Here is a 15,963-nt window from a genome sequence, read left to right as displayed (position 1 = left end):
TTGGAACCACTATTCCTTCAAACATACCCATTTTTGCTTTCCGAGATAATGTTCTCGACTTCCACACATTCTTCAAGGCCCCCAGAATTTTCGCCCCCTCCCCGACCCTATGATCCACTTCCGCTTCCATGGTTCCATCCGCTGCCAGATCCACTCCCAGATAGCTAAAACACTTCACTTCCTCCAGTTTTTCTCCATTCAAACTCACCTCCCAATTGACTTGACCCTCAACCCTACTGTACCTAATAACCTTGCTCTTATTCACATTTACTCTTAACTTTCTTCTTCCACACACTTTACCAAACTCAGTCACCAGCTTCTGCAGTTTCTCACATGAATCAGCCACCAGCGCTGTATCATCAGCTGACAACAACTGACTCACTTCCCAAGCTCTCTCATCCCCAACAGACTTCATACTTGCCCCTCTTTCCAAAACTCTTGCATTTACCTCCCTAACAACCCCATCCATAAACAAATTAAACAACCATGGAGACATCACACACCCCTGCCGCAAACCTACATTCACTGAGAACCAATCACTTTCCTCTCTTCCTACACGTACACATGCCTTACATCCTCGATAAAAACTTTTCACTGCTTCTAACAACTTTCCTCCCACACCATATATTCTTAATACCTTCCACAGAGCATCTCTATCAACTCTATCATATGCCTTCTCCAGATCCATAAATGCTACATACAAATCCATTTGCTTTTCTAAGTATTTCTCACATACATTCTTCAAAGCAAACACCTGATCCACACATCCTCTACCACTTCTGAAACCACACTGCTCTTCCCCAATCTGATGCTCTGTACATGCCTTCACCCTCTCAATCAATACCCTCCCATTTAATTATATATATATTTATGTGTGTATATATATATATATATATATATATATATATATATATATATATATATATATATATATATATATATATATATATATATATATATATATATATATATATATATATATATATATATATATATATATATATATATATATATATATATATATATATATATATATATATATATATATATATATATATATATATATATATATATATATATATATATAATATATATATATATATATATATATATATATATATATATATATATATATATACACACACACATATACATACATATACACACACATATACATATATATACACGAATACACACACATACACACACATATATGTATATACATATGAAAAATGTAAGAAATAATTTAGAAAACTAAAACTTCTAGCATGAAATGAAATGAAAAATGAATGTCACATAATGGTTCAACCTCTGGCTACGGAAAAGGGAAATGCATAATTTATTTACACAAACGTCAATAGTAGTTTTCTTCAATTTAACCACTGTATCATACTGCCTGGTCCACTTCTCTTATCATGAAACTGGAATATTGGCTTATGATGTTTCTCAAGTGTCTTCATTACACAAAGTACAACCATATCTTCGAGATATATATATATATATATATATATATATATATATATATATATATATATATATATATATATATATATATATATATTTTTTTTTTTTTTTTTTATACTTTGTCGCTGTCTCCCGCGTTTGCGAGGTAGCGCAAGGAAACAGACGAAAGAAACGGCCCAACCCCCCCCCCCCATACACATGTATATACATACGTCCACACACGCAAATATACATACCTACACAGCTTTCCATGGTTTACCCCAGACGCTTCACATGCCCTGCTTCAATCCACTGACAGCACGTCAACCCCGGTATACCACATCGCTCCAATTCACTCTATTCCTTGCCCTCCTTTCACCCTCCTGCATGTTCAGGCCCCGATCACACAAAATCTTTTTCACTCCATCTTTCCACCTCCAATTTGGTCTCCCTCTTCTCCTTCGTTCCCTCCACCTCCGACACATATATCCTCTTGGTCAATCTTTCCTCACTCATCCTCTCCATGTGCCCAAACCACTTCAATACACCCTCTTCTGCTCTCTCAACCACGCTCTTTTTATTTCCACACATCTCTCTTACCCTTACGTTACTCACTCGATCAAACCACCTCACACCACACATTGTCCTCAAACATCTCATTTCCAGCACATCCATCCTCCTGCGCACCACTCTATCCATAGCCCACGCCTCGCAACCATACAACATTGTTGGAACCACTATTTCTTCAAACATACCCATTTTTGCTTTCCGAGATAATGTTCTCGACTTCCACACATTCTTCAAGGCTCCCAGGATTTTCGCCCCCTCCCCCACCCTATGATCCACTTCCGCTTCCATGGTTCCATCCGCTGCCAGATCCACTCCCAGATATCTAAAACACTTCACTTCCTCCAGTTTTTCTCCATTCAAACTCACCTCCCAATTGACTTGACCCTCAACCCTACTGTACCTAATAACCTTGCTCTTATTCACATTTACTCTTAACTTTCTTCTTCCACACACTTTTCCAAACTCAGTCACCAGCTTCTGCAGTTTCTCACATGAATCAGCCACCAGCGCTGTATCATCAGCGAACAACAACTGACTCACTTCCCAAGCTCTCTCATCCCCAACAGACTTCATACTTGCCCCTCTTTCCAAAACTCTTGCATTCACCTCCCTAACAACCCCATCCATAAACAAATTAAACAACCATGGAGACATCACACACCCCTGCCGCAAACCTACATTCACTGAGAACCAATCACTTTCCTCTCTTCCTACACGTACACATGCCTTACATCCTCGATAAAAACTTTTCACTGCTTCTAACAAGTTGCCTCCCACACCATATATTCTTAATACCTTCCACAGAGCATCTCTATCAACTCTATCATATGCCTTCTCCAGATCCATAAATGCTACATACAAATCCATTTGCTTTTCTAAGTATTTCTCACATACATTCTTCAAAGCAAACACCTGATCCACACATCCTCTACCACTTCTGAAACCACACTGCTCTTCCCCAATCTGATGCTCTGTACATGCCTTCACACTCTCAATCAATACCCTCCCATATAATTATATATATGTTTATGTGTGTATATATATATATATATATATATATATATATATATATATATATATATATATATATATATATATATATATATATATATATATATATATATATATATATATATATATATATATATATATATATATATATATATATACTATATACATACATATACACACACATATACATATATATACACACATACACACATACACACACATATATGTATATACATATGAAAAATGTAAGAAATAATTTAGAAAACTAAAACTTCTAGCATGAAATGAAATGAAAAATGAATGTCACATAATGGTTCAACCTCTGGCTACGGAAAAGGGAAATGCATAATTTATTTACACAAACGTCAATAGTAGTTTTCTTCAATTTAACCACTGTATCATACTGCCTGGTCCACTTCTCTTATCATGAAACTGGAATATTGGCTTATGATGTTTCTCAAGTGTCTTCATTACACAAAGTACATCCATATCTTCGATATATATATATATATATATATATATATATATATATATATATATATATATATATAATATATATATATATATATATATATATATATATATATATATATATATATATATATATATATATATATATATATATATAATATATATATATATATATATATATATATATATATATATATATATATATATATATATTTCTTTTCTTTTAAACTATTCGCCATTTCCCGCGTTAGCGAGGTAGCGTTAAGAACAGAGGACTGGGCCTTTTTTGGAATATATATATATATATATATATATATATATATATATATATATATATATATATATATATATATATATATATATATATATATATATATATTATCCCTGGGGATAGGGGACTAAGAATACTTCCCACGTATTCCCCGCGTGTCGTAGAAGGCGACTAAAAGGGGAGGGAGCGGGGGAGGCTGAAAATCCTCCCCTGTCGTTCTTTTTTTTTTTTTTTTTTTTTTTTTCCAAAAGAAGGAACAGAGAATTGGGCCAGGTGAGGTTATTCCCTCAAAGGCCCAGTCCTCTGTTCTTAACGCTACCTCGCTAATGCGGGAAATGGCGAATAGTTTGAAAGAAAGAAAGAATATATATACATATATATATATATATATATATATATATATATATATATATATATATATATATATATATATATATATATATATATATATATATATATATATATATATATATATATATATATATTTATATACACATATATATATATATATATATATATATATATATATATATATATATATATATATATATATATATATATATATATATATATATATATATATATATATATATATATATATATATATATATATATATACATATATATATATGTATATATATATATATATATATATATATATATATATATATATATATATATATATATATATATATATATATATATATATATATATATATATATATATATATATATATATATATATATATATATATATATATATATATATATATACATATATATATATATATATATATATATATATATATATATATATATATATATATATATTTTTTATTTTACTTTGTCGCTGTCTCCCGCGTTTGCGATGTAGCGCAAGGAAACAGACGAAAGAAATGGCCCATCCCCCCCCCCATACACATGTATATACATACGTCCACACACGCAAATATACATACCTACACAGCTTTCCATGGTTTACCCCAGACGCTTCACATCCTTGATTCAATCCACTGACAGCACGTCAACCAAGGTATACCACATCGCTCCAATTCACTCTATTCCTTGCCCTCCTTTCACCCTCCTGCATGTTCAGGCCCCGATCACACAAAATCTTTTTCACTCCATCTTTCCACCTCCAATTTGGTCTCCCTCTTCTCCTCGTTCCCTCCACCTCCGACACATATATCCTCTTGGTCAATCTTTCCTCACTCATTCTCTCCATGTGCCCAAACCACTTCAAAACACCCTCTTCTGCTCTCTCAACCACGCTCTTTTTATTTCCACACATCTCTCTTACCCTTACGTTACTCACTCGATCAAACCACCTCACACCACACATTGTCCTCAAACATCTCATTTCCAGCACATCCATCCTCCTGCGCACAACTCTATCCATAGCCCACGCCTCGCAACCATACAACATTGTTGGAACCACTATTCCTTCAAACATACCCATTTTTGCTTTCCGAGATAATGTTCTCGACTTCCACACATTCTTCAAGGCCCCCAGAATTTTCGCCCCCTCCCCCACCCTATGATCCACTTCCGCTTCCATGGTTCCATCCGCTGCCAGATCCACTCCCAGATATCTAAAACACTTCACTTCCTCCAGTTTTTCTCCATTCAAACTCACCTCCCAATTGACTTGACCCTCAACCCTACTGTACCTAATAACCTTGCTCTTATTCACATTTACTCTTAACTTTCTTCTTCCACACACTTTACCAAACTCAGTCACCAGCTTCTGCAGTTTCTCACATGAATCAGCCACCAGCGCTGTATCATCAGCGAACAACAACTGACTCACTTCCCAAGCTCCCTCATCCCCAACAGACTTCATACTTGCCCCTCTTTCCAAAACTCTTGCATTTACCTCCCTAACAACCCCATCCATAAACAAATTAAACAACCATGGAGACATCACACACCCCTGCCGCAAACCTAAATTCACTGAGAACCAATCACTTTCCTCTCTTCCAACATATATATATATATATATATATATATATATATATATATATATATATATATATATATATATATATATATATATATATATATATATATATATATATATATATATATATATATATATATATATATATATATATATATATATATATATATATATATATATATATATATATTTATATATATATATATATATATATATATATATATATATATATATATATATATATATATATATATATATATATATATATATATATATATATATTTATATATATATATATATATATATATATATATATTATATATATATATATATATATATATATATATATATATATATTTATATATATATATTATATATATATATATATATATATATATATATATATATATATATATATATATATATATATATATATATAAAGAACCATGGAGATATCACACACCCCTGCCTTAAACCTACATTCACTGAGAACCAATCACTTTCCTCTCTTCCTACACGTACACATGCCTTACATCCTCGATAAAAACTTTTCACTGCTTCTAACAACTTTCCTCCCACACCATATATTCTTAATACCTTCCACAGAGCATCTCTATCAACTCTATCATATGCCTTCTCCAGATCCATAAATGCTACATACAAATCCATTTGCTTTTCTAAGTATTTCTCACATACATTCTTCAAAGCAAACACCTGATCCACACATCCTCTACCACTTCTGAAACCACACTGCTCTTCCCCAATCTGATGCTCTGTACATGCCTTCACCTTCTCAATCAATACCCTCCCATATAATTTACCAGGAATACTCAACAAACTTATACCTCTGTAATTTGAGCACTCACTCTTATACCCTTTGCCTTTGTACAATGGCACTATGCAGGCATTCCGCCAATCCTCAGGCACCTCACCATGAGTCATACATACATTAAATAACCTTACCAACCAGTCAACAATACAGTCACCCCCTTTTTAATAAATTCCACTGCAATACCATCCAAACCTGCTGCCTTGCCGGCTTTCATCATCCGCAAAGCTTTCACTACCTCTTCTCTGTTTACCAAATCATTTTCCCTAACCCTCTCACTTTGCACACCACCTCGACCAAAACACCCTATATCTGCCACTCTATCATCAAACACATTCAACAAACCTTCAAAATACTCACTCCATCTCCTTCTCACATCACCACTACTTGTTACTACTACTTGGACCAACGTGAAGGCAAGTAATACTGGAAGTCAGCACCACAAGTAAAGGAAGTCAGCACCACAAGTAAAGCATCCTCCTCGAAGGCTCAGAGTGGGGTGCCTAAATGTGTGTGGATGTAACCAAGATGTGAAGACCCTTACTGGAGAAACAATCACTCTTGAAGTAGAACCTTCAGACACAATTGAAAATGTGAAGGAAAATAGTAAAATTGGAGAAAAGTGTGGCTTAGACATTGAAGCTTGTTGGTACAGTGGTTGAATTGATGAGAACTGCTATTGACGTTTGTGTAAATAAATTATACATTTCCTTTTTTCCATAGCCAGAGGTTGAACCATTATGTGACATTCCTTTTTTTCATTCATTTCAAGATAGAAGTTTCAGTTTTCTAAATTGTTTCTTACATTTTTCATATGTATATATATGTATGTGTGTGGGTGTGTATATGTGCGTATGTATGTGTATGTGTGTGTATGTGTATATGTATATATATATGTATATTATCCCTGGGGATAGGGGTGAAAGAATACTTCCCACGTATTCCTCGCGTGTCGTAGAAAGCGACTAGAGGGGACGGGAGCGGGGGGCCAGAAATCCTCCCCTCCTTGTATTAACTTTCTAAAATGGGAAACAGAAGAAGGAGTCACGCGGGGAGTGCTCATCCTCCTCGAAGGCTCAGAGTGGGGTGCCTAAATGTGTGTGGATGTAACCAAGATGTGAAAAAAGGAGAGATAGGTAGTATGTTTGAGGAAAGGAACCTGGATGTTTTGGCTCTGAGTGAAACGAAGCTCAAGGGTAAAGGGGAAGAGTGGTTTGGGAATGTCTGGGGAGTAAAGTCAGGGGTTAGTGAGAGGACAAGAGCAAGGGAAGGAGTAGCAATACTCCTGAAACAGGAGTTGTGGGAGTATGTGATAGAGTGTAAGAAAGTAAATTCTCGATTAATATGGGTAAAACTGAAAGTTGATGGAGAGAGGTGGGTGATTATTGGTGCATATGCACCTGGGCATGAGAAGAAAGATCAAGAGAGGCAAGTGTTTTGGGAGCAGCTGAATGAGTGTGTTGGTGGTTTTGATGCACGAGACCGGGTTATAGTGATGGGTGATTTGAATGCAAAGGTGAGTAATGTGGCAGTTGAGGGAATAATTGGTATACATGGGGTGTTCAGTGTTGTAAATGGAAATGGTGAAGAGCTTGTAGATTTATGTGCTGAAAAAGGACTGATGATTGGGAATACCAGGTTTAAAAAGCGAGATATACATAAGTATACTTATGTAAGTAGGAGAGATGGCCAGAGAGCGTTATTGGATTACGTGTTAATTGACAGGCGTGCGAAAGAGAGACTTTTGGATGTTAATGTGCTGAGAGGTGCAACTGGAGGGATGTCTGATCATTATCTTGTGGAGGCTAAGGTGAAGATTTGTATGGGTTCTCAGAAAAGAAGAGTGAATGTTGGGGTGAAGAGGGTGGTGAGAGTAAGTGAGCTTGAGAAGGAGACCTGTGTGAGGAAGTACCAGGAGAGACTGAGTACAGAATGGAAAAAGGTGAGAACAATGGAAGTAAGGGGAGTGGGGGAGGAATGGGATGTATTTAGGGAATCAGTGATGGATTGCGCAAAGGATGCTTGTGGCATGAGAAGAGTGGGAGGTGGGTTGATTAGAAAGGGTAGTGAGTGGTGGGATGAAGAAGTAAGAGTGTTAGTGAAACAGAAGAGAGAGGCGTTTGGACGATTTTTGCAGGGAAAAAATGCAATTGAGTGGGAGATGTATAAAAGAAAGAGACAGGAGGTCAAGAGAAAGGTGCAAGAGGTGAAAAAGAGGGCGGATGAGAGTTGGGGTGAGAGAGTATCATTAAATTTTAGGGAGAATGAAAAGATGTTCTGGAAGGAGGTAAATAAAGTGCGTAAGACAAGGGAGCAAATGGGAACTTCAGTGAAGGGCGCAAATGGGGAGGTGATATATATATATATATATATATATATATATATATATATATATATATATATATATATATATATATATATATATATATATATATATATATATATATATGTATACGTTGAGATGTATAGGTATGTATATTTGCGTGTGTGGACGTGTATGTATATACATGTGTATGTGGATGGGTTGGGCCATTCTTTTGTCTGTTTCCTTGCGCTACCTCGTTAACGCGGGAGACAGCGAGAAAGCAAAACAAATAAATAAATGAATATATATATATATATATATATATATATATATATATATATATATATATATATATATATATATATATATATATATATATATATATTTTTTTTTTTTTTTTTTTTTTTTTTTTTTTTTTTTTTTTATACTTTGTCGCTGTCTCCCGCGTCTGCGAGGTAGCGCAAGGAAACAGACGAAAGAAATGGCCCAACCCCCCCCCCCCATACACATGTACATACACCTGTCCACACACGTGTATACATACCTACACAGCTTTCCATGGTCCACCCCAGACGCCTCACATGCCTTGATTCACTCCACTGACAGCACGTCAACCCCTGTATACCACATCGCTCCAATTCACTCTATTCCTTGCCCTCCTTACACCCTCCTGCATGTTCAGGCCCCGATCACACAAAATCTTTTTCACTCCATCTTTCCACCTCCAATTTGGTCTCCCTCTTCTCCTCGTTCCCTCCACCTCCGACACATATATCCTCTTGGTCAATCTTTCCTCACTCATTCTCTCCATGTGCCCAAACCATTTCAAAACACCCTCTTCTGCTCTCTCAACCACGCTCTTTTTATTTCCACACATCTCTCTTACCCTTACGTTACTTACTCGATCAAACCACCTCACACCACACATTGTCCTCAAACATCTCATTTCCAGCACATCCATCCTCCTGCGCACAACTCTATCCATAGCCCACGCCTCGCAACCATACAACATTGTTGGAACCACTATTCCTTCAAACATACCCATTTTTGCTTTCCGAGATAATGTTCTCGACTTCCACACATTTTTCAAGGCTCCCAAAATTTTCGCCCCCTCCCCCACCCCAAACTATTCGCCATTTCCCGCATCAGCAAGGTAGCGTTAAGAACAGAGGACTGGGCCTCTGAGGGAACATCCTCACCTGGCCGCCTTCTCTATTCCTTCTTTTGGAAAATTAAAAAAAAAAAAAACAAGAGGGGAGGATTTCCAGCCCCCTGCTCCCTCCCCTTTTAGTCGCCTTCTACGACACGCAGGGAATACGTGGGAAGTATTCTTTCTCCCCTATCCCTAGGGATATATATATATATATATATATATATATATATATATATATATATATATATATATATATATGTATATATATATATATATATATATATATATATATATATATATATATATATATATATATATATATATATATATATATATATATATATATATATATATATATATATATATATTCACTGAGAACCAATCACATTCCTCTCTTCCTATTAGTATCCATGCCTTACCTCCTCGATTGAAACTTTCTGCTTCCAGCAACTTGCCTCCCACACCATATATTCTTAATACCTTCTACAGAGCATCTCTATCAATTCTATCACATGCCTTCCCCAGATCCATAAATCCTACCTACAAATTCATTTGATTTTCTAAGTATTTCTCACATACATTCTTCAAAGCAAACACCTGATCCACACAACCTCTGCCACTTCTGAAACCACACTGCTCTTCCCCAATCTGATGTTCTCTACATGACTTCACTCTCTCAATCAATACCCCCCTTTACATACTTTCCCAGGAATACTCAACAAACTTATACCTCTGTAATCTGAGCACTCACCTATATCCCTTTTGCCTTTGTATAATGGCAATAAGCATGCATTCCGCCAATCCTCAGGCACTTTACCATGAGGCATACATACATTGAATATCCTAACCAATCAGTCAACAACACAGTCATCCTCTTTTTTTAATAAATTCTATCGTAATACCATCCAAAACTGCCGCCTTGCCGTCTTTCATCTTCGGCAAAGCTTTCACTACCTCTGATTACCAAATTATTCTCCCTGACCCTCTTACTACGCACACCACCTCGACTAAAACACCCTATATCTGCCATTCTATCATGTAACACATTCAACAAACCTTCAAAATACTCATTCTATCTCCTCACATCACCACTACTTTTCATTACCTCCAATTAACCCCCTTCACCGATGTTCCCATTTGTTCTCTTGTCTTTCGCACTTTTTTTAACTCCTTCCAAAACTTCTTTTTATTCTCCCTAAAATTTAATGATATCCTTTCACCTCAACTCTCGTTTGTCCCCATTTTTCACCTCTTGCACCTTTCTCTTGACCTTTTGCCTCTTTTATGCATCTCCCTGTCATTTGCACCATTCCCCTGAAAAAAATCGTCCAAACGCCTCTCTCTTCTCTTTCGCTAGTAATCCCACTTCTTCATCCCACCACTCACTACCCTTTCTAATCTGCCAACCTCCCACGCTTCTCATGCCACAAGCATCTTTTGCGCAAGCCATTACTGCTTCCCTAAATACATCCCATTCCTCTCCCACTCCCCTTACGTCCTTTGCTCTCACCATTTCCCATTCTACACTTAGTCTTTAGTGGTACTTCCTCACACAAGTATCCGTCTCAAGCTCACTTACTCTCACTACTCTTTTCACCCCAACATTTCCTCTTTTTTTGTGAAAACCTTTAGAAATCTTCACCTTCGCCTCCGCAAGATAATGATCAGACATCCATCCATGGTTGTTTAATTTGTTTATGGATGGGGTTGTTAAGGAGGTGAATGCAAGAGTTGGAAAGAGGGGAAAGTATGCAGTCTGTTGTGGAGGAGAAGGCACGGGAAGTGAGTCAGTTGTTGTTCGCTGATGATACAGCGCTGGTGACTGATTTGGATGAGAAACTGCAGAAGTTGGTGACTGTGTTTGGTAATGTGTCTGAAAGAAGAAAGCTGAGGGGAAATGTGAATAAGAGCAAGGTTAGTAGGAACAGAAGGATTGATGGATATGTCAATTGGGAGGTAAGATTGAATGAAGAAAAACTGGAGGAAGTGAAGTGTTTTAGATATCTGGGAGTGGATTTGGCAGCGGATGGAACCATGGAAGCGGAAGTGAGTCACAGGGTGGGGGAGGGGCTAAAGTTCTGGGAGCGTTGAAGTATGTGTGGAAGGCGAGAACATTATCTCGGAAAGCAAAAATGGGTATGTTTGAAGGAATAGTGGTCCCAACAATGTTATATGGTTGCGAGGCGTGGACTATAGATAGGGTTGAGTGGAGGAGGGTGGATGTGTTGGAAATAAGATCTTTGAGGACAGCAGGTGGTGTGTGGTGGTTTGATCGAGTAGGTGATGAAAGAGGAAGAGATATGTGTGGCAATAAGAAGAGTGTGGTTGAGAGAGCAGTAGATGCTTTGAAATGGTTTGGTCACATGGAGAGAATGAGTGAGGAAAGATTGACCAAGAGGATATATATGTCAGAGGTGGAGGGAACGAGGAGAAGTGGGAGACCAAATTGGAGGTGGAAAGATGAGTGAAAAAGATTTTGAGTGATCTGGACCTAAACATGCAGGAGGGTAAAAGGCGTGCAATGAATAGAGTGAATTGAAACTATGTGGTATATCGGGGTCAACATGCTGTCAATGGACTGAACCAGGGCATGTGAAGCGTCTGGGGTAAACCATGGAAAGTTCTGAGGGGCCTGGATGTGGAAAGGGAGATGTGGTTTTGGTGCATTATTACATGACAGCTAGAGACTGAATGTGAACGAATGTGGCCTTTGTTGTCTTTTCGTAGCGGTGCCTCACACATATGAGTGGGGGGAGGTTTTTTTTTAATTTCATGTGTGGCGGGGTGGCGATGGGACATGTACATGTGTATATATGTATATGTCTGTGTGTGTATATATAGGCATACGTTGAGATGTATAGGTATGTATATTTGCGTGTGTGGACGTGTATGTATATACATGTGTATGTGGGTGGGTTGGGCCATTCTTTCGTCTGTTTCCTTGCGCTACCTCGCTAACGCGGGAGACAGCGACAAATTAAAGTAAAATAAAAAAAAAGATTATATATTATTTTTTTTTTTTCCCAATGAAGGAACAGAGAAGGGGGCCAGATGAGGATATTCTCTCAAAGGCCCAGTCCTCTGTTCTTAACGCTACCTCGCTAACGCGGGAAATGGCGAGTAGTATGAAAAAAAAAATATACATATATATATATATATATATATATATATATATATATATTCCTATTAGTCCACGGGGAAAAATGAAACACGATACTTTCCCAAGCGCACGTTTACCAAATGGCGTCGTAGCTTAGTCTCTTCGATGTACATCAAGTGACATATATCTCTCTTGTGTCTCCCCTGATGATGTGATTATTACACACACACACATACACACACACACAGACACACACAGACACACACAGACACACACACACACAAACGCGCGCGCGCGTGCGTAAAATCGGGATCCTTTCTAATATATGTATATATATATATATACATACATATGTATATATATATATATATATATATATATATATATATATATATATATATATATATATATATATATATATATATATATATATATATATATATATATATATATATATATATGCACACACAGAAGATGTGACCAATATGAAGTTCGGTAATTTACTTACACTAAAGCAGCGACACAACATTTATTAGTGTTGTTATGGGAACGTCGACTGTGGCCATACTCCATAGTAAACCAATATACTTTAGGTACGAGGTTCGAGAGCCTTGGGATGGTGCCTGGGGTGTGCCTGTGGACGGTGGTAACTGGTCTGGCATCGTGGGATCACTACAGCATGAAGAAGCAGATTTCTCTCTCAATCTGACGCCATCACCATCCAGGATGAAGGTCATATCCCACTCCAGGATCTACACTTATGATCCCTTTGTTATTGTCTCATTAAAGCCCAAATCTCTGCCACGACACACAGCCCTGCAGAGGCCGTTTACAGGTAATGTCATACCTTTCAGACATGTGTTTTACATACACTGTTAAATATGTATACCAACGTGTTATACATACACTGATGAATACGTACACCAATGTGTTCTACATACACTGTTAAATACCTACACCAACGTGTTCTACATACACTGTTAAATACCTACACCAACGTGTTCTACATACACTGTTAAATACCTACACCAACGTGTACTATATGTACTGTTGAATACGTACACCAGCGTGTTCTACATTGTTAAATACGTACACCAACGGGATGCAGGAGCGTAAGTATGGCATGTGTGCGTGTGCAAACTGACTCTCTGGTTTTCCCGAGGTAAATCTTTGAAGGGCTAGATTTCTAGGAATCTCTTTTTTGTTAGATATTTCTATACACATATACACAGATCTGGCCACACGAGAGACTATTTCAAAACCTCAAATATCTTCTCTTATAGATACAAGATGTAGAAATCATACAAATAGAAATATTCAAACGTGCAGAAAAAATATTTATGGTAGTCATTTTGATATAAAATTTGATAGACGAAAATGTTGTGAATATCTCCTTAGATTCTGGCAGTGTCACGTGACCCATTCAGTGCACCATTACACTACACAACCTCACACAACACAAATTGGTAGGTTTCAATAAACACAAGTCTCCATCCCGCACACTACTAGTGGCCATACATATCAACAAAGCATTTGACAATGTACTACGTTAATTTTCTGTGAATCTCATGGAAGCCAAAATCATAGTTGGTCAACAAGGCAGACAAATTCATCAAACCTTCTCCTCACGGTACTACAACTCTACAACAAATCACCCAAACGTTACCCTCCCCCCCCCCCCCATCACGATACTACAACTATACAACAAATTAACCAAACCTTTCCCCTCACTATACTACAATTCTACAACTCTAGCGCAGTGATGTCCAAACTTATCTGTCGGTTGTACCCCTTATTACCTTCTTGTACCATTAAACCCAATATATGAAAGGACAATATAAATCATAAGTTCATATGATTTAAGTGCAGGACAATAAATTATCATTCAATACACTAAAGTAAAAATTATGAAATAAAAATGCTTGAAAATTACTAACAAAATGTAAAATGTATGGTTGATGTTCACTGATGATTTTTGCTATTCTGGGCGGTAAAGAGCAGTGGAAGATGCTTCACAAAGGTAGGTAGGTAGACGTATAGGGCAGAAGGTTTTCCAAATCCTTCCTAGATCAGAGAGGAGTTCCTTCTTTACATAGTTCCAAAACCGTGTGAAGGTTGAGCTTTCATATATCAGCTTGAGGTCACCGTCTGAACACACTACTAACGGTCCTTCCTGAAGGTAAATGAGAAGCTTCATGTTAGTTTCTGATAGGAGGAATGGTGCATATGAACGCGCAATTTCATATAACAAAAAATTTGGTATGGCAATGGATATCCCTCTTTCACCTGTTCTAAGTAATCTTTATATGGAATTTTTTTTAAACAAAATATACTAAAGGATATCTTACCTTCTAATGCAATTTGGTTTAGGTATGTAAAATCTACAGACATTTCTCCCCTTACTTAACAATTCAGTACCTTCCATCAAATTTACTGTAGAAAATGAAAATAATGGTATGTTACCATTTTTAGACTGCATGATCCATAGGCAAGAAAATAAGTTTGAATTTAGCATATACAGAAAACCTACCAATGTATTACTCATCTCAACATGACAGTTAAATTATCATCATTTCAATCTATGTTCCTTAGGGCATTACGTATTTGCAGTCCAGAGTTTATTGATGATGAGTTTGAGAAGATATATTCTATTGGATCTAAGTTAGATTACCCTAGATCTTTCATTGATAAATCCCGTAAGTTATCAAAGAAATCATTTTATAGAGGTGAGCCCAAACCTCCCATTGACACCAAGAATCATTCAGTTCTCCCCTATAATGATAATTTTACTTTACTTCCCATGTTGCTTAAATCCCTTAATGTAAATGTTGCCTTCAGGAACAATTCTCC

Source organism: Panulirus ornatus, chromosome 37, assembly GCF_036320965.1.
Source record: "Panulirus ornatus isolate Po-2019 chromosome 37, ASM3632096v1, whole genome shotgun sequence".
Classification (NCBI taxonomy): Eukaryota; Metazoa; Arthropoda; class Malacostraca; order Decapoda; family Palinuridae; genus Panulirus; species Panulirus ornatus.
This window is presented reverse-complemented; position numbering follows the sequence as displayed.